The sequence below is a fragment of the Phocoena phocoena genome, chromosome 9, assembly GCF_963924675.1.
Source record: "Phocoena phocoena chromosome 9, mPhoPho1.1, whole genome shotgun sequence".
Lineage (NCBI taxonomy): Eukaryota > Metazoa > Chordata > Mammalia > Artiodactyla > Phocoenidae > Phocoena > Phocoena phocoena.
This window is the reverse complement of record NC_089227.1, coordinates 66,958,360-66,979,530: the sequence shown is the minus strand read 5'-3', so window position 1 is coordinate 66,979,530 and position 21,171 is coordinate 66,958,360.

Below are 21,171 nucleotides of genomic sequence, written 5' to 3'. Positions count from 1 at the left end.
ATTTAAAAGGAAATAATTGTTGACTGAAAATTATATTTTAGTCTATTTTCCAAGAACATGAAATAAAGAAATTAATAGGTGCATAAAAATCAGCATTTTACATAAGGACATATCAATGGGACCTTTCCTTGTTGGTGTACTTCAGGAAGTGGAAAAATTATCTGAGAACAATCTAAGAAGTGAGAATGTGAACATACATATGAAAGGATAACACATGTCAAAAGAAATATAATGAAAAATAATATTTATTTGTGATCTGAAGATTTAAAGTATTACATGCACATGTATGGATATATTTATATTATATAATACTATCAAAGTTGAATGTTAATTTAAATAAATAATATATATATTCCTAATGAGTAAAGAGTGAAATAAAAAAATTGGAAGACTATAAAGTGACTTTTAAAACTAATTTTTTTTCAACATCTTTATTGGAGTATAATTGCTTTACAATGGTGTGTTAGTTTCTGCTTTATAAAAAAGTGAATCAGTTATACATATACATATATCCCCATATCTCTTCCCTCTTGCATCTCCCTCCCTCCCACCCTCCCTATCTCACCCTTGTAGGTGGTCACAAAGCACCGAGCTGATTCAAAGGCAAAAAAGGGATATACTAAATTAAAAAAAAATAGTATTGTATAAAAGTTCTACAAGTATTAATAATAATAACACTCATAAATAGAGTAAACTCTTCAATTAAGAGACTGTCAAATTGAATGTTTTTAAGAATCTAGCTATATGTTGATTTCAAGGTACATATTTTAAAAGAAATAGCAATTGAAAGTAAAGAGATGGAAAACAACTGGGCAAATATTCACCAAGAAAAAAAAGCAATTGGTTAACTATGCTATATGAGAAAAATTTAAGATATAAAACAAATATAGGAAGAACAGGTCATTAGATAATAATAGGTTCATTCCTTGAGGCAAAACACACAGGTGCATGCACACATGTGCACACACAAATACACACACAAATTTATGTACCTAATAAAAGTAGATTTATATGCTTAGCAATGTAGCTAACACATACTAAGAACTCAAGAAACGTCAATGACTACTGTCATCTACCTACCATTATTGGAGAAATAATCCAAATATCTAAGAAGAGAAGATCCATAATATAAATTATTGTTATATAGTATGGATCAATAAGGCAGAAGAGAAAACCCAGAGTTAGACTTTATTACAAAGAAGTTGTAAATGTTTGATATTCAAATACTTAAATATTTGATGCAGTGTAACAAATAAATAGAAGTATTTGAAAGAATATGCATTAAAACAATTGAGACAACTTTTTAAACTTACTTTATAAGCCAACAAAATACAAAGCAAAAACAAAAAAAGATAATATTTCTAGTGAGTATATATGAAGATTGCACTTCCATGAAAATGTGGGTAGAAAATTGGTACAGACTAATAGAAAACAGTAAATATGCATCAGTGGTCTAGTCATTCAATTATGTTTACAATATAAATAGCATTTCCATAACTTGAAAAAGGGAAGAATTTCTTTTAATAGAACTTTTAATAGCAAAATTTCTAAACAAAAAATGTCTAAAATAGGGCAATGTTTCAGTAAATCTCTGTTTATTAGCAATTATTATGATATTAATAAAATATATTTTCTAAAAGTATCTAAGAAATAGAAATCACTCATAATGACAAAAATTCCAGGATATGAAGCTGAATATAATGTGTGATCTAAATTTTGTAAAACCTTAGACAGATATAGCCATAGATATAATATAGAAAAATTATAAAAACCAGCCCCAAATATTGACTGTGATTAATAACTTCTGAATGGTGAAGTTCATAGTTTTCTTTTTTCTTTATACTTAAATGATCTCCATTATTATTTATATAATTAAAAAATCATATTAAATAAAAAAGATAATCTTATTTTTTTTACCATACTAGATATATATTTCTAGCAAAAGAGTAACCATAAAGATATTAACGTGTAAAGCTTTAATGATTTTTACTAAATATTTTTACCTCAATGTACAGTTTCAACTTTACATATATCTATTTGAATGTCATAACATTCTACTGTTTTTGTCTCTGATCTGTTATTCAGTAACTGCTTAATATTCAGAATGTATAGTTTTGTACAACACTGATCTTTATACATTGATAGGAAAGAAAATGCAGTTGAAATCAGTTAGAATACTTGAATAGTACTTAGTTTTGATACTTGCCTTAATCATGGGTATTTTCTTTTTTTTTATACATCTTTATTGGAGAATAATTGCTTTACAATGTTGTGTTAGTTTCTGCTGCACAACAAAGTAAACAGCTACATGCATACATATATCCCCTCCCTCTTGAGCCTACCTCCCACCCTCCCTATCCTACCCCTCTAGGTCATCACAAAGCACCGAGCTGATCTCCCTGTGCTACACAGCAGCTTCCCACCAGCTATTTTACATTTGGTAGTGTATATATGTCAGTGCTACTCTCTCACTATGTCCCAGCCTCCCCTTCCCCACCTGTGTCCTCAAGTTCGTTCTCAACGTCTGCATCTTTGTTCCTGCTCTACCACTAGGTTCATCAGTACTATTTTTCTAGATTCCATATATATGCGTTAGCGTACGGTATTTGTTTTTCTCTTTCTGACTTACTTCACTCTGTATGACAGACTCTAGGTCCATAATCATGGGTATTTTCTATGCTAAGTCATTCTTGAAGAAAAAATATCTTGCAGCTCATTTTTTCCAATACATAACAAATTATTGCTTAAGAATTTCAAGATGATTAAAGATTGTTCAGTGTTTCCCAGATCATCAGAACATCATCTGAAAATCATTGCAGCCATCTGTTCCCAATCACAAGAGATGTAAGAGAACAGTTAGTAAAGATACATTAAACACCCCAGGCTGTAACAAGAAAATACATCTATGTAGTTTGAAGAAGACTTATTTCATTGACCTAAAAACCATTCTATTTTTATCAAAAATATATCCTACATACTCCTAGTATCAATTTATTTTGGGTAAGTTGGGCTGTGATAAGATACAACCTCCAAATCTGAGTGATTTGTAGTAAAAAGTTTATTTCTTCTTATAACATATCCAAAATAAGTCACTTCAGTCAGGTCTTTACTTCAGGATCTGAGTTGGTGAAGCAGTGCCCTTTCTGGACATTACTGGTCTTATGATAAAGAGAATGAGTGGGTGAACCAAGAGCTGGCTTTTGTAGTTTCTGCTTAAAATTGACATTTAGTATTTCTACCCACTTTCATTTACCAGATCTAGACAAACAGCCATTCTGAGTTCAATGGTCACAGCAATAGGGAGGGGGTCTAATCTTCCCCCAGAAGATTGTATCACAAGTCACAACATCAGGCATGATTTTAATGAAGTAGGGAACTATCTTCTCCTAGAAAAAAAGCAACCAATATTTTGAACGATATTATAATCTACCAACCCTCTGAAAATCTAAATCTTTTGTAATATTTTTCATTCAAGATTGAAACGATATTTATTTAAAACCTGCTATGTCATTGGAAATGTGTACAGTGCTGAAGGTTAAGACTTGAGTAATACAGATACATCTCTGCTCTTATAGAGCTCACAGATAGTCACAGAGAAGCATATGTGAACATAACATACTGTCAGATTGTACTCCGAGTTATGGCATAAAACACTGGTTGACAAATACTTTCTTAAAGGGCCCAATAGTAAATATTTTAGGTTTTGTGGACCCTTTGCTCTCTGCTGCAAATATTCTGTTCTGGTTTTGTGGTATAAAAGCAGTCATACATAAACAAATAGCATAGCTCTGTTTTAATTAAACTATATTTACTAAAACGGGCAGATGAACTGGGAGCTACAGTTTGCCAATCCCTGGAATAGAGAATAATTGGAGGTGAGGGGCTTCTTCAAAGGACTGTCGAGGAAGACCTTTCAGAGGATGTGAGCGTGAATGCTAAGTGGCCAGGCATGTGAATATCCAGGAGTGAAGTATGTGAGCAAGGGGTGCATCATATGCAAAGGCCTTGGGTTGGGAAAAAAAAAAAAAATTCAGTGTTTTGAAGAAGAGAGAAAAGGCCAATGTTGCTAGAATATAGTGTGCTATAGTTTGTGGTTATGAGCTAAGAGAGGTGCAGATTATATCAAGTTCCATAAGCCATGTAACGGATTTAGATTTTATTCTAGTTGGAACTGGGAATCACTAGAGTCTGAAACACAGGGATAGCATAATTGGATTGGCTCTGAAAAATGATCTTTCATGCTGCCATTTAGAAAAGGATTGAGGGGAGGGCAAGAGCAGAAACAGGAAGGTTATTATAGTTATCCAGGAGAAAAGTAATGGTTTGGACTAGCCATGGAGATGGAAAGAATTGGGCAGATTCAACACATTTGAAGCTGGAGTGGTTGATCTGACTGAGAGTATGGTAAAGAAAGATGTGTAGGACTCTCGAGTTTTGGGTTTTAGCACATGGGTGGGAAATGGCATCTTTCAACTTTTCCTACTCATACAAAATAAATTTGAAAGTTTAAGTAATTATCTGGAGATTTTAAGCAAGAAGAGCACTTCTATTCAAAATACAGTCATGATATATCTTATGATTGCTTCAATTTTCTATTTCAATTTTCTTTCTGTAAGTAAAGATTAAGTCCATTGTAGCTCAGTGAACTTCTCCAATCAGCAAAGTTTAGCTTTCTGATTTCAGAAACCAATAGGTGCCCAAGACAGATAAAACTGTATTTTTAAACATATACTCCAATCAATATGTACGTGTAAGTACCCTCAAATCCAAGAAGCTAGTGTTTTTTTGCCATTTTTTCCTGAAGAGTAGACATGTACGCATTTATTCAATAAATGATTTGTTGAAGATATTGTATATGCAGGGAATACAGGGGTGCGGCAAAATCGCCCATACATGGAATTTATTATATTGCGAGTGTTAGATAATGTTTAATTAAATGAATAAAGCAATAGGTAATTGTAATTAGCATTTACTGAGAAAGTAATATGTCTTCAGTAACAATTCTTATTTCTGAATTTTATTGCTTCACATATGCCCCTCATTCAAATCTATTATAGATTTTCTAAATGTATTTGTTTTTTCTACCCCACCATTTATTATCTTTATGTTAGATATTAGATTATAGTGAAAATGAGGAGGGGTGTAAAATTAGTAAAACATTTTAACATGATCACACTTCCTCAAATGCATGAATCTTTGGCCCTAACTGACAACAGTGTGTTGGTTGAAAAACTTCATGTTTCAGATAATAAGAACACACAACACACAAAGTATATATGCTTAAATCAATTCAGTTTCATTATACTGCCATAGTCAGTTAATTTGTTTTCCCACTTTTAATAACATTTCTGTGTGGAGAATAGATGATGGACAAGTTTTTCACTAAAATAGCCACTTTATCAGTTTAATAATGTCTCCCTTTCCAAAGTAATTTGTTGTCACAATTATTGAAAGATGATGTGACAAGCACACAGATACTTTGATTATTTTCATTACAATTATCATATGGTAGTATTTAAAAAATGAAAGAAAGGCAGAAAGTTGAGAGTCTCAGGGCTAAATTTATGATTGTGAATAGAAAGCCTTTCAGAGGGGAGAACTTATTTTTTCTATTTTAGTTATAAGAAATCAAATAGAGAATTTTGAGGAGGTTGAAATTTGAACTGGGACAAATAGGATTGAGCAGAATGAAAGTGGAAACCTCAGGCCATCTCTTGTATTGACATGCTATCAGTTGGTTAATATGAAACTCAGGTGAATAATGTCTGAAACCTCTTTTCTTTTATTTCTTTGTTTATTTCTTATTGCCTCTTTCTCAGTCTTTCTACCCATATACAATTACTACATCATTTATTTCTCATTTACTTTTTCTTTGGTGTATATTGCATCTAAAAATAAATTACAGCTTCTCTTTTTCTCTAAAACAAGACCACACAAATAAAATCAGTGTTCTGCAGGTACTAACCCACCACCCACCACTTCAACCTATTAGCATGAGAAAATTCCCTGACAACTTATACTACCTACCAATTAATCTTAGAAGAAGTGAAATAGAAATCAATCTGACAGAAAATATGTTGATGTGCTGAAATAAATAATTGACATGTACATATATTAGACTGATCTAAAACAAGTTACACCAGAGAAAATTGAGCTGACGAATGTACCCAAAAAGTCATTTGAGCATTTTGGAAATTATACAGTCTTTTAAATTATTATTTTTATATTATATTTAAAGTTATTTTTCCCCCTGAAGAAAAAATGCGGTTTCCCTTATGCAACATAATGTTTTTTTCCCTTTTAGTAATTTTGTTTTATTCTATTCATGAGGACCCTTGTTTAATCAGGAATAATTTTAGAGAACTACATCTTCCTCCCTGAAACACATAGTCACACTACAATTACTTCTCTTTGATACTAAATCAAATTAGCATTTGATTAGTGCTTTTTTTCTGACCCCAGTTAGAATATATTTATGAAGGCAACACATACCCTCATTTTCATTCCCTAGCATCCTCTGTATTTTTTTCCCTCCCTCGATCTCTCTTGTGCCTTCCTCATACTCTATACAATGTTCAGGTTCCAATCATTCTTATATTTAGATATTCACTAGTTAAATAAATGATTCTTCTGAATCTAAAAATTTTCTTCAAAATCTGACTGAAGTAAGTATCAAAACATGAGTCATCTAATACATAAAGAAATAGATTGCAGTAGTAACAGATGATCTCATATGTACTTTTTATTTTTAAATTAATTTTTATTGGAGTACAGTCACTTTACAATGCTGTGTTAGTTTCTGCCTTACAGCAAAGTGAATCAATTATACATATACATTTATCCCCTCTTTTTTAGATTTCCTTCCCATTCAGGTCACCACAGAGCATTGAGTAGAGTTCCCTATGCTATACAGTAGGTTCTCATTAGTTATCTCTTTTATACATAGTAGTGTATATATGTCAATCCCAATCTCCTAATTCATCCCACCCCCTTCTTCCCATTGTTATCCATAAGTTTGTTCTCTACATCTGTGTCTCTATTTCTGTTTTGCAAATAATGAAAATAAAAACAAAAATAAGCAAATGGGACCTAATTAAACTTAAAACCTTTGCACAGCAAAGGAAGCCATAAACAAAACAAAAAGACAGCCCTCAGAATGGGAGAAACTATTTGCAAATGAAACAACCGACAAGGGAATAATCTCCAAAATATACAAACAGCTCATGCAGCTCAATATCAAAAAAAAACAAACAACCCAATAAAAAATGGGTGGAAAACCTAAATAGACATTTCTCCAAAGACATACAGATGGCCAACAAACACATGAAAAGATGCTCAACATCACTAATTATTAGAGAAATGCAAATAAAAACTACAATGAGGTATCACCTCACACCAGTCAGAATGGCCATCATCAAAAAATTCTACGAATAATAAATGCTGAAGAGGATGTGGAGAAAAGGGAACCGTCCTACACTGTTGGTGGGAATGTAAATTGGTACAGCCACTATGGAGAACAGTGTGGAGTTTCCTCAAAAAACTTAAAATAGAACTACCACATGACTCAGCAATCCCACTACTGGGCATATACCCAGAGAAAACCATAATTCAAAAAGATACATGCACCCCAGTGTTCATTGCAACACTATTTACAATAGCCAGGGCATGGATGCAACCTAAATGCCTGTCAACAGAGGAATGGATAAAGAAGATGTGGTACATATATACAATATAATATTACTCAGCCATAAAAAGGAACGAAATAGTACCATTTGCAGAGATGTGGGTAGACCTAGAGACTGTCATACAGAGTGAAATAAGTCAGAAAGAGAAAAACAAATATCATGTAATATCATTTATATGTGGAATCTAGAAAAATGGTACAGATGACTCATATGAAATTTTTAAATATCTCTACTTGTGTATTCATTAATAAACAGTCAGAAAAAAATTAAAACACAAAATTCAGTATTTTTTTTCTTTTGGAATGTAAAATTTTTACCTTCTCCCATTAGATTATACTAAATAGTCTAATTCCTCTCCATAAGGAAACAAATCTTTTAAAAAAAAAAACGTTGGAATTAATTAAAGCAGTAATATGTCAACATTTGTTTAAGTGGTTCCAATAAAGTACAGAATAAAATGTTACTGAGTCCCTATTATGAGCCTTGCGTATGTAACTTCCATTACTACTCAGAAAAAACTTTGCTAGGCAGTTAATATCTGCAGTTTGCTAATAAAGAAACTGAGGTTCATAGTTTAATGAACTTGTCCAACATTGTGTTGTAGGTAGTGGATGGAAGTGGAAATTCATCCTAGATCTATTTGTCTGTGGTGGATTTGTCCTTTGTTTTAATAATTCTGCCCTGTTAAGAGGCTTGATTATTATTAAACCTTATTATTTTTCCTCCAAGTTGGGGTTTTGGAATTTATGTTTTCCTTTTCCTGGAACACTGTTTTCCAAACTTTTGAGTACCTCCTCAGTATTTTGGTCATAGCTCAATTGAAATTACCTTAGAGGACTTCCCTCCCTACCTCATCTAATTTACGAAGAATGCCCTCTACACAGTGCCTTTTTTGTTTTTTGGTTTTTTGTTTGTTTTCCCCAGCTTTATTGAGATAAAGTTGACATGTAATGTTGTATAAGTTTAATGTGTACAACACAATGATTTCATATATGTATACATTGCAAAAATTTACTGCAGTAGTTAATTAACATTCATCATTTCACACAGTTACGTTTTTTTTCTTGTGATGAGTACTTTTAAGATCTACTCTCCTAGCAACTTTCAAATGTATAATACAGTACTGTTTACTACACCATGCTGTACATTAGATTCCTTGTTTTTTGTCTGTTCTTTGTATCTATGAGTTAGTTTTTTTTAGATTATACATATAAGTGAAATTATACAGTATTTCTCTTTTTCTGTCTAACTCATTTCACTTAGCATAATGCCCTCAAGGAACATCCAGGTTGTTACAAATGGCAAGATTTCCTTCTTTTATGACTGAATAATATTCTGTTGTTATATATACTGCATTTTCTTTATCCATTCATTTGTCCATAGACATTTAGGTTATTCCTATGTGTTGGCTATTGTAAATAAAGCTGAATTTGAATGTAAAGGGACAAATATCTCTTTGAGACAGTGATTTCATTTCCTTTGTACATATACCCAATGGAATTGATGGATCATATGGTAGATAGAAAATAGATCATTTGATCTATTTTCGAATATTTGAGGAACCTCCATACTGTTTTCCACACTGGCTGTACCAATTTACATTCCCACCAACAGTGCACTAGTGTTCCCTTTTCTCACCAACACTTAACCTCTTGTCTTTTTTATAATATCATCCTAATGGTGTGAGGTAATATCTCATTGCGGTTTTGATTTGCATTTGTCTGATGATTAGTGATATTTAGCACCTTTTCATGTACTTGGCCATTTGACTATCTTCTTTGGAAAAATGTCTATTCAGGTCTTTTGCCAATTTTTAAATTAGATTATTTTTGTTGTTATTGAGTTATATGAACTCCTTATATATTTTGGATATTAACCTCTTATCAGATATGCAGTTAGCAAACATTTTCTCCCATTCCATAGGTTGCTTTTTCATTTTGTTGGTTGTTCATTTTGTTGTGTAAAAGCTTTTTGGTTTAATGGAGTCCCATTTGTTTATTTTCGCATTTGTTGCTTGTGCTTTGGATGGCACCTCCAAGAAGCCATTGCCAAGACTTAAGTAAAGGAGCTTTTCCAGCTATGTTTTCTTTTAGGAGTTTAATTGTTTCAGGTCTTACATATGTCTTTAATCCATTTTGATTTAGTTTTTGTGAATGGTGTAAGATAGGGGTCTGTTCTTATTCTTCTGCATATGACTGTTCAGTTTTCCCATTTATTGAAGAAACTGTCCTTTCCCCATTGTATATTCTTGGCTCCTTTGTCATAAATTAATTGACCACGTGCATGGGTTTATTTCTGGGCTCTCTCTTCCATTCCATTGATCTATGTGTCTGCTTTTATGCCAGTACTATGCTATTTTGATTACTAAGGCTTTGTAATATAGTTTGGAATTAGAAAGTTTGATGCCTTGTTATATCTTTTTGATGGATTGACTTCTTTATCATTATTTAATGACCATGTCTCTTGACCGTTTTTCTCTTTAAGTTTGTTTTGTCTGATATAAGTATAGCTAGCTCTGATTTCTTTTGGTTACCAAAAGAGCTCTATTAGTTTCCTTTGTTGGGCATCATGTTCACTTGGTTCTTCATGAACCTTGATTCCTTCTATTGGTATCTCCATGTTTGAGTAAGTCATCTCCTCTTCCAGACTTTATAGGTTCACTTCAGCAGAGACAGTAGTCCATCACCAGTCAGCTCAGCCTAGAGTTCTGGATAAGTCAGCTGGTAGCATCCTTGGGCAGGTGAGGCTTGCTATCAGTGTCTCTATTTGGGTAGGGCCGCTGCTCATGTTCTGAGGTCAAGAGCAGGGCTACTGGCTGGGAAGAGTTGTATAGGAATGCTGGTTTGATTCCTTACCCAAGTGTTGCTGTATGGTGAGCTCTGTGGTTGCCTGGATGCTTTGATCAGGCTTTCTAGCCAGCTGGGACTGTACGTTATATTCAGCAGTTGGACAGGGCTGCAAATTTGTTTCCCTGCCTGAGCAGGGCAATAGAAATGGCTCCATGGCCATTATGGCTTAATGGCTAGGACCCAAATGTGGCAGAACTGCCCAGTGAGCTCCCTGGCCAGATAGAGCAGAGGATGCAAGTAAAGTATGCAAGTATCCTACAGCAGCTGCTGTGGAGTTTCAATTCAACTTGAGCACTCTTAACTGATGCGTGGCAACTCTAACTAAATATTTTGAGTATTCCATGATTTTGAATCCTTTTAAATCTGAAAGTCTTAATTATTTATCTGAGACTTTAGAACACAGGGTCAAATCTAGATGCAAGAATAATTTCCACTGATTTCTTCTCTACTTTTGCAGATAGCAAAACAAACAGGGATAGAATAGCATAGGCCACAAATGTATATTACAATATTCATTGCCTCTTTTTTTAAACAAAATATATTTTTAGAGACATTTTTGCATATTTTGTTTTCACAACTGGTTTTCTTTTATCTAACTAAAATTATATCTATAAAATTAAGTTATGATGAAATAATTTCTTAGAGTTTAATTCAGCCATGAAGTTAGACTGGAGACACAATTTACAACACCCAGATAATTTACCATTTTCCACGTCTCTTTCTGTCATCATAGTTTTACATGCATAAACCTAAGTTTACTTACTTTCATTTTGGTTGTGTCTATATCATATCATTAGGTTGGCCACAGCATGATTAATTTAGAAACTTTAGCCCTATGAATGAGCCATGTATTAAAGGGTATACTATTATTATTTGAATATTTTATCTATCTATTTATCCGTTTGAAGTTAGCACATTTATGCTCTCAATTGAACATCTTATTATTTTTCTCTTTTCTTTCCCTTGAGAAAACTTCTGTAATACATAGTGTTCCCTGAGTGATTTACAAGGACTTATCATCAATTTAGATTTTTTTTACTGTTGCCTAAACTCCTATATTCTTTTCAATAGAGATTTTAATATCAGCCAAGTATCACTTGATAGTAAGAAATTGCTTTCTCTTTTCTGTGGAATCATCTAACACATATGACTGCTTAATTCATATTTTAATATATAATAGATTTTATCTATTTTAGGCTAGGGTCACTAGGTCATTAGGAAAAAATTAATTTATTTTAATCATAAATTTAATATATTTCCTTAGTAGTTGGTGCAAGAGGTCTAAAGAGCGTTAAACTTTTTTTCCTTGATCTTACCAACTTTTCTTCCAGTGATTGTTTAAATAATTAAATGTTCTATGCTTATGATTCAAATTTTAATACTACAGGGACACATGCACTGTAAACTTTTGTAAATAGAAGAATCCACCTACATTATGCAAAATCTAAATACATATGATTAATTAAAATAAAGCTGATCTATTTGACAAGGAGGGAGGACACTTGGAGCCTTTTCATGTCAGCCATACCCTTTGGCAGCTTTCTGGTGTCCACTTGTTGGTCTTGAAATCCCTCAGAAGAATCCCTACGGTCCTTTAAGTACAGTTTGAAAGCCACTAATAGTAGAGAGGAGGACATCAACTGGAAATAAAGAGATTCAAGTTCTTGACTAAACTTGACCACTGATTTGCTATGTGGCTCTTAGCACCTTTCAACTTCTATTACCCTCAGGAATTGAACCTGGTTATCCTCCAATTTATGTGGTACATATACTTCACACATTTTCAGTTAAAAAATATTTATGCCTATACACCACTTACAAGTCAACTGAGAGTTAAAACCAACTGATCACCAATTTATTTTGGAATTTGTATTTTAAAAACCTAGAAAGATATAGTCATTTTATCCTAATATAGGTCAGCAGAAGCCTTACCACATTCACATTATAATAATTGCTGTTATTATTATTGTTATAACTAAATGCAAACATAAAGGTGCATTTTATTTATTCCTTGCCACAAGCCTGGAGGAAGGCACATATTTATTTTTATTATATAAATGAGGAAGTTAAAACTCAGAGAAGTTAAGTAATTTGTTCAAAATTAGTTATAGACATGCGTAGGATTTGAATTCAGGCCTACTCGTCTATATATTTGTTACTCTTAGCCAATTAATTTGATCTCAAGAATGGTCAAAAATAGTAACTTTTCCTAATAAAAAACAATAAGAAAAAATTTACCTTAAATTTTACATGATAAGCTTTAGGAATCCACTAGGAATTGTACCTATAAAATATGAAATGTGAATGTAATTAAACAGTTCAGTTATTTCTATAAAAATGTTGGAAAATGTTAAAGCAGGCAGTTGACACAGGAGATTTGAATTCTAATCCTAATTTCCCCACTGATTATTTGTACCATTCAGATAAGTCACTTAACTTCACTGGGTCTAAATCCCACATTTATAAAAGAAATATGATTTTCTGGGATATTTCCAAGACCTTTCTAGCTCTCAAATTATAAGATCTCTAGAAATATTTATTGGTTAATTTATATTAAGACTGAGAAAAAAAAACTGATGTAATGTCTTTGCTTATTATCTAATTTAACATTTATTTTAAAATAATTTTTACAAAATTTTTCTTAAAAAAGAATATGACTTTGCAGTTATGGAAATATATAAAAATGAATCTATATGAGATTTTACTAGTTACAAAAATAATTGAAACATTTAAGATTTAACATCTTAAAAATATTATTCACCACAGTTTTCACCTTGTAGTTTGACAAGTAGATTTTCATTTTAGCATGTATTACATAGGTTGAATGAGTTTTAATGTAATTATTTTATGACATTATATATGCTTATATTTGAAGAATTCCAGAAGTGGCATTCTGAAAACCAAGAAATTGAAACGTCTTATAATTCAGTAGAGGTATCTTTTGAAAAATTTGACCCATCCCTCTATCCAATTTTATTCAAATAGAGCGACATAAACTTTGGCTACAATGATGTATAGTTGAGCCTTGTCCCAAACATATTTGGAATTTTAGTACAACCAAAGAGCTCCTCAAGTCTAAGACTGAGACTAAGTTGAAATATGAAATCTTAGTATCCTAATTTTGGGTCTTGTCCCTTTTAATGTTTTTTAACATATTTTGCAAAATGTTCTAAAATAATTTAAGAAAATTATACATTAGTGAAATATAGTTGCTAATCAGCCAGATGTGGATTATAATTGTATCATTTTCTAGATTCGCTGTGGGGTTGGATCTTTTTATTTAGGGTAAAATAAATGTCAATTGCCTCAAGCATATGAAAGTAGAGGAAAGGTTTCTCAAATCAAAGTCTAAATATATTTTTTCAGTTCTGTCTTCTAAAACCTCCAGTAATTCTTCAGATCATATAGTGACTCCCTTTCATTTTGTTTTCCAAAGGCTTTGTGTAGTCAACTTTTAAAGAACCGCACCTGCAGTTTAACCCCAGTTCCTACAGAAAAAGACACTTTCCTCTGCCTCCCAAATAGTATCTGCATAGTTCTTCCAAAGATGAAGACAATCTCCTCTTCCACTGACTCTAAATATAGGAAAAGATTATATACAGTGTTTGGGAGATATTCCCAAACACCTTCTTTCCAGTCTACTAAGAGTATTTGGGGATGATATGACACTATACTCAGAAAAAACATAAATGTTTTAAGTTGTAGGTTTTGAACTATACTTACTAGTTGACGTTGGATCAGATGACATAACCTGGATATCTGAATTTCCAACTGCAAAAAAGAAGAGTTCAGACATACTTTAAACACATAATAAATCCTAGGTATCTGAAACCAAAGGTGAAATTGGTTCTTTTGTCTTGGTTAAACTGCTTAAAAGACATTGTGCAAATACAAAGGAATTGATAGAGTGGAATAGTACTTGTCTCAGATGGCATAACGACAGCTGGAGAAGTTTAGATAAGGAACAATGAAATGTCAGAATTCTTCTCTTAAAGTTTTGAAGTCTGCTGGCATATGCTTTTGTTGAAGCTGTGGGAATCTGTGACTTAATCCAATTGTTGAAAAGTGCTGTTAAAAAAAATACGTTCACTTCCAACTATGGTGTAGAAAATGTTCCTATTTAAAACTGTAAGACAACAAAGAACAGTTAAGTGATATATATTCAGTTTTTCTAGTTTAGAAAATTAGAGAAAGGAACTATCTATATACATAGTACTCAAAGCACAAGGCAATTTGTGAAAATGTGTGCAGGGCTATTTTAACACTAAAAGAGAGTAATACTTAAAAAAATTTTAAACCCAAACAATTCTACCTATTCTGTGTGAAAATATCATTGCAGTGCCACTTTCATTGAGGCTTTTCAAAGACAGATATGGATGAGTGCTACTACACTGCCACCTGGTGATTAGGCAGGTGGGAGGGATTTGAATAAAAATGCCCAACAAAGAAAATGTCAGAGTTTGTTAATGAGTATTCAATATGCTGAGTTTGTCTGATCTAAACAAATTTTCTAATAACATGAAGATGCTTTGTATCACATTACGTTTTTTTAAGAGCATGTTTCTGGTAACTTTTAAGTTGATTTATATCAAAATGTGTGTGTTCTTTATTTCATATCTACTTGCAGCTAAATCCTTTATTATTATTATTTTGTTTGAGTAAAGTAAATGAGGAAACTCTTTGCAGAGGTTCAGAGGTTTGTGACCTATTCCTGGAAATGGGAGAAGAAAGAATGACATGACCTATATTTCTATTTCAAATGGTGCATTTTATGTTAACAATCTTGACTTACACTGTCAAACTACTTATTCAATTTAGAATTCCTCACTGATTTTTATAGTACTGCCTTTTCCTTTTAACAATGATTTGGCATACAAAAGAATGGTTTCAGCAACTTGAAGTTGGGTGTCAAAGGCAACAATAGTAAATTAATGACGGGACCAAAAGATGTGAACTTCCATCCCATGAAGTTGTATTATTTTTAACGTTATCTTTTTTAAACCTTTGAGACTTGTAAATATTTTAATAAGCAAATATAGGCGTTTAGACAATAAAATTATTAGACAACTCATTTTTGGACAAATTTATTTATCTAGTCATGGGTATAGAGATTAAATTTAATATTTGCATTCATTTCTCTGTTTCTATGCTCATTCCTACTAAACTATAAGAGAATATAGTTAAAAATGAGGGGTGGAACAAACCATGGGAGAACCAAAGTGGCAGAGCCATGTTACAGTGAGTCAGCTCTTCCTCAGTAGAGCTAAAGTAACTTCAGAAAGTCAAGAACTGCAAAATGTGGACCCTTCTTGTCAGTGTTTTTATAGACATAGTATCTTCTTAGTGACTGTCATAAACTATGAGAAAGGAGTTAACCACTAATGCGGATTTCCAGGTGATTTAGATTGTCTTTTCGGACCACTATAGAAATTGTCATATCATCCAAGCTTTTTGTTAAGAGATAAATTAGTAATTTACTTATAACCACCTTCAAGTGTGTTATTTTTATTCTCCATGATTTCACATTAGTATATTCACTTATTAACTTGACTAGGGTACAAGTCAAAATTGGAAAGCTAATTTATTTGAGCAGAGATTTGTTCGTTGTACTTCAGTATTGGATAAAATATTTAGAAATAGATATTTTTCTTACAATGGACAGTCACACTCAAAATACTGTGGACAGTTCTATTCATTGCTCTTCTGAAGGACAATGAGAGATGGACTATTTATTTTCTCCTCAAACTCGGGCACACCTGCTCCCAGTGTTTCTCCCCCAGGTCCATATTCACGATACTCAGCCAAGAGGGAATTTCAGCTGAATAATTTTAGAAGCACTGAATAAGTGACAAGGAGGTTAGAAAGGAAGTATAGAGATGAATCCTGCTATGTTCATCTATGCATTATAAACAGCCAGTGAACTGCTCAGTGGATAGTGGGCACAAATAAGTCTTGGTTTGACTGACATTTCTAAAAGGACAATTGAACAACAGCAGAGGTTTTCAGTTTGAAAATATGAAGGCTAAAATAATGTGATTTATTTCTATAAAATCACAAAGAGCTGGACATGTTCACCAAATTTCAGAATCTCCCTTAAGCATGATGTTTGTGGGCAGAGTGCTTTATAGCACACAAAGCACTTCAATATTCTTTATCTTATATTCTTTCTCCAACAATACTGAAAGATGTGGTGTAGTATTCTCTTAGTAGATTTGAGGAAGCAGGATCTTGGGAAATCTCATAACTCAAATTAAAATTGATCGTTTTCAAACATATTGTAACTGAGTGGAGATTTCTTTTAAGACAGATGAAAGAAGTCGTACTTTACACACCATAATTTGAATTTATTACTCTGAGAAACTATTTAGGTACAAAAAGGAATTAATTCAACAAGATTTTGTAGATAATAGAACTCTATTATATTTAGAGTTATTGGAGTTGTTTAGTTAAAATTCCTATTTTGAGATTTAAAACATAGAAGGCAGATTCCTACATTGAAACATATGTTTCTTGATAACACTGGTAGTACACATAGGGCTTACTCTCTATTTCTAAGTCAAGAAAAATTTGTAATGCATTATTTTCAAAAAAAGGGAATATGAGCCATAACCATTACATAGATACTTTTTAGAACATCATTAATCAACAAACATTGAAAATACTTTGACAAAGTTAAAGTATAATATTGACTCTTCTATAATGAAAACACTGTTCATAGTTAAATGAAGAATATCAAATCAACATTTGATAAATTTTATAATTGGTCTTTTAGATATTGAGCACAAGAGGATTTATTTCTTCCATATTATTGTAGAATCCAAATCAAACTATTCAAAAACACTATCATGTTTGTCAAACTTTGCCTTAATATAAGAAAATCAGTTTAATTTTTAATTTTGCTCTGAATATGTACGTTGAATTATTTTAGACTGTGTATAAAACACTTTGAATAGGAAATAAACTAAGGTAAATTACCATAGGAAACAATCTACATTGCCTTTCCATTTCTTCTTCAGCTACTTTTAATTGGTGAGCTTTGTTGGTTGCTGTCACCATCCCCCAAACAAAAGGAATGGAAACATTTATGAGTGACTCTTAAAGAAGTAATAATCCCAAGCCTCCTAACTCCTTGTTACTAGGTAAATGCTCTCTTGCCTTAATTTTGCACATATGTAGCATATATAATAAAAAAGGAAAACAACTGAATCAGAATAAATTAAAATGTGCTTTGTAAACTCTTTTATACAAATTTATTCTCTATTTACAGAAGAAAGAAACCAGAAGATGTGCACATAATCAAAATGACCTGATGGTAACTTGCCTAAGCTTTTGTGCTATATATACCTTTTCTTTTATATACAGAGATAATGTGAAAAAGGAAAATTACTTCCTCCCTAAAGGAAAATACTTTCATTAAAATTACAGAAGCAGGGCTTCCCTGGTGGCGCAGTGGTTGAGGGTCCGCCTGCCGATGCAGGGTACGCGGGTTCGTGCCCCGGTCCGGGGGGGATCCCGCATGCCGCGGAGCGGCTGGGCCCGTGAGCCATGGCCGCTGAGCCTGCGCGTCCGGAGCCTGTGCTCCGCAATGCGAGGGGCCACAACAGTGAGGGGCCCGCGTACAGCAAAAAAAAAAAAAAAAAAAAATTACAGAAGCACTCCAAAGCTTTTAAAATACATTGTTAATGACTAAACCTTGAGATAGAGTAGAGATAGAATAACAAACTAGAATGATAGAACAATAAATAACAAATTAGAATGAGTTTTTCCCCTATATTTATTTCTCTATCTCTGTCGCTTATACAAATATAAGCTAGGATATTAATAATGTTTTATTTCTTTTTTTCTTTGTCAGTTTAGCCAAAGGTCTGCAAATTATGTTGACCCTTTCAAAGAAATTATTTTCGGTTTCAGTGATTCTCCCTATTTTCTGTTCTCTATTTCATTTATCATTATCAGGTATTACTTTATACCCACTACAACAACAACAAAAAGGAAATGTGTTGGCAAGGATGTAGAGAAATTAAAACACGTGTACATTACTGATGAGAATGTAAAAAGATTCAGTTGTGGTGAAAAAGCATTTATTGGTTCCTCAAAAAGTTAAGCATAATTACAGTACGACCCCACAATCCCATTTTAGATTTAGATATATATCCGAAATAATTGAAACTGGATAGTCAAATAAGTATACGTACGTGTATGATTACAGCAGCACTATTCACAATAGCCAAAAGGTAGAAACAGCTCAAATGTCCAGCAACAGATGAATGGATAAACACATTGTGATTATATAAATATGAATATTATTCATCCATAAAAATGAATTTGTGGTACATGCTGCCGTATGAATGAACCTCAAAAACACTATGCTAAGTGAAAGAACCCAGACACAAAAGCTCACATACTGTAATATTCTGTCTATAAAAAATATCCAAAATAGGCAAGTCCATAGAGACAGACTACAGATTGGTGGTTGTGGGGGATGCTATTGGAAAGAGAGAGAACTGGGGAAAAACTGGTTTCTGGGTAAGTGGTTTTACACTGAAACAATGGAAATGTTTGTTTTTAAAAGAAAAATATATTTTGCCGTCAAACAGAATGAGATAACTCTGAGAAGAGTTAGAAGGCCACAGCTCCATTCTTTTTTTTCTTTCCTGAATTTTATTTTATTTATTTTTTATACAGCAGGTTCTTATTAGTCATCAGTTTTATACACATCAGTGTATACATGTCAATCCCAGTTGCCCAATTCATCACACCACCACCACCACCACCACCCCCGCTGCTTTCTCCCCTTGTTGGCCATAAGTTTGTTCTCTACATCTGTGTCTCAATTTCTGCCCTGCAAACTGTTTCATCTGTGTTATTTTTCTAGGTTCCACGTATATGCATTAATATAGGATATTTGTTTCCCTCTTTCTGACTTACTTCACTCTGTATGACAGTCTCTAGATCCATCCACGTCTCAACAAATGACACAATTTCATCCCTTTTTATGGCTGAGTAATATTCCATTGTATATATGTACAACCTCTGCTTTATCCATTGGTCTGTTGATGGGCAATTAGGTTGCTTCCATGACCTGGCTATTGTAAATAGTGTTGCAATGAACATTGGGGTGCATGTGTCTTTTAGAATTATGGTTTTCTCTGGGTATATGTCCAGGAGTGGAATTGCAGGATCATATGGAAGTTCTATTGTTTGTTTTATAAGGAAACTCCATACTGTTCTCCATAGCAGCTGTATCAATTTACATTCCCACCAACAGTGTAAGAGGGTTTCCTTTTCTCCACACCCTCTCCAGCATTTGTTGTTTGTAGATTTTCTGATGATGCCCATTCTAACTGGTGTGAGGTGATACCTCATTGTAGTTTTGATTTGCATTTCTCTATTAGTGATGTTGAGCAGCTTTTCATGTGCTTCTTGGTCATCTGTATGTCTTCTTTGGAGAAATGTCTATTTAGGTCTTCTGCCCATTTTTGGATTGTGTTGTTTGTTTTCTTAATATTGAGCTGCATGAGCTGTTTATATATTTTGGAGATTAATCCTTTGTCACTTCATTCGTTTGCAAATATTTTCTGCCATTCTGAGTGTTTTCTATTCGTTTTGTTTGTAGTTTCCTTTGCTTTGCAAAAGCTTTTAAGTTTCATTAGGTCCCATTTTTTTAATTTTTGATTTTATTTCCATTACTCTAGGAGGTGGATCAAAAAAGATCTTGCTGTGATTTATGTCAAAGAGTGCTCTTCCTATGTTTTCCTCTAAGAGTTTTACAGTGTCTGGTCTTACATTTAGGTCTCTAATCCATTTTGAGTTTATTTTTGTGTATGGTGTTAGGGAGTGTCCTAATTTCATTCTTTTACATGTAGCTGTCCAGGTTTCCCAGCATCACTTATTGAAGAGACTGTCTTTTCTCCACTGTATATCCTTGCCTCCTTTGTCATAGATTAGTTGGCTATAGGTGTGTGGGTTTATCTCTGGGCTTTCTATCCTGTTCCACTGATCTGTATTTCTGTTTTTGTGCCAGTACCATATTGTCTTGATTACTGTAGCTTTGTAGTATAGTCTGAAGTCAGAGAGTCTGATTCCTCCAGCTCCATTTTTTTCCCTCAAGACTGCTTTGGCTATTCGGGGTCTTTTGTGTCTCCATACAAATTTTAAGATTTTTTGTTCTAGTTCTGTAAAACATGCCATTGGTAATTTGATGGGGATTGCATTGAATCTGTACATTGCTTTGAGTAGTATAGTCATTTTTCACAATATTGATTCTTCCAATCCAAGAACATGGTATATCTCTCCATCTGTTGGTATCATCTTTAATTTCTTTCATCAGTGTCTTATAGTTTTCTGCATACAGATCTTTTGGCTCCCTAGGTAGGTTTATACCTAGGTATTTTTTTGTTGTTGTTGCAATGTTAAATGGGAGTGTTTCCTTAATTTCTATTTCAGACTTTTCATCATTAGTGTATACGAATTCAAGAGATGTCTGTGCATTAATTATGTATCCTGCAACTTTACTAAATTCATTGATTAGCTCTAGTAGTTTTCTGGTGGCATCTTTAGGATTCTCTGTGTATAGTATTATGTCATCTGCAAACAGTGACAGTTTTACTTCTTCTTTTCCAATTTGTATTCCTTTT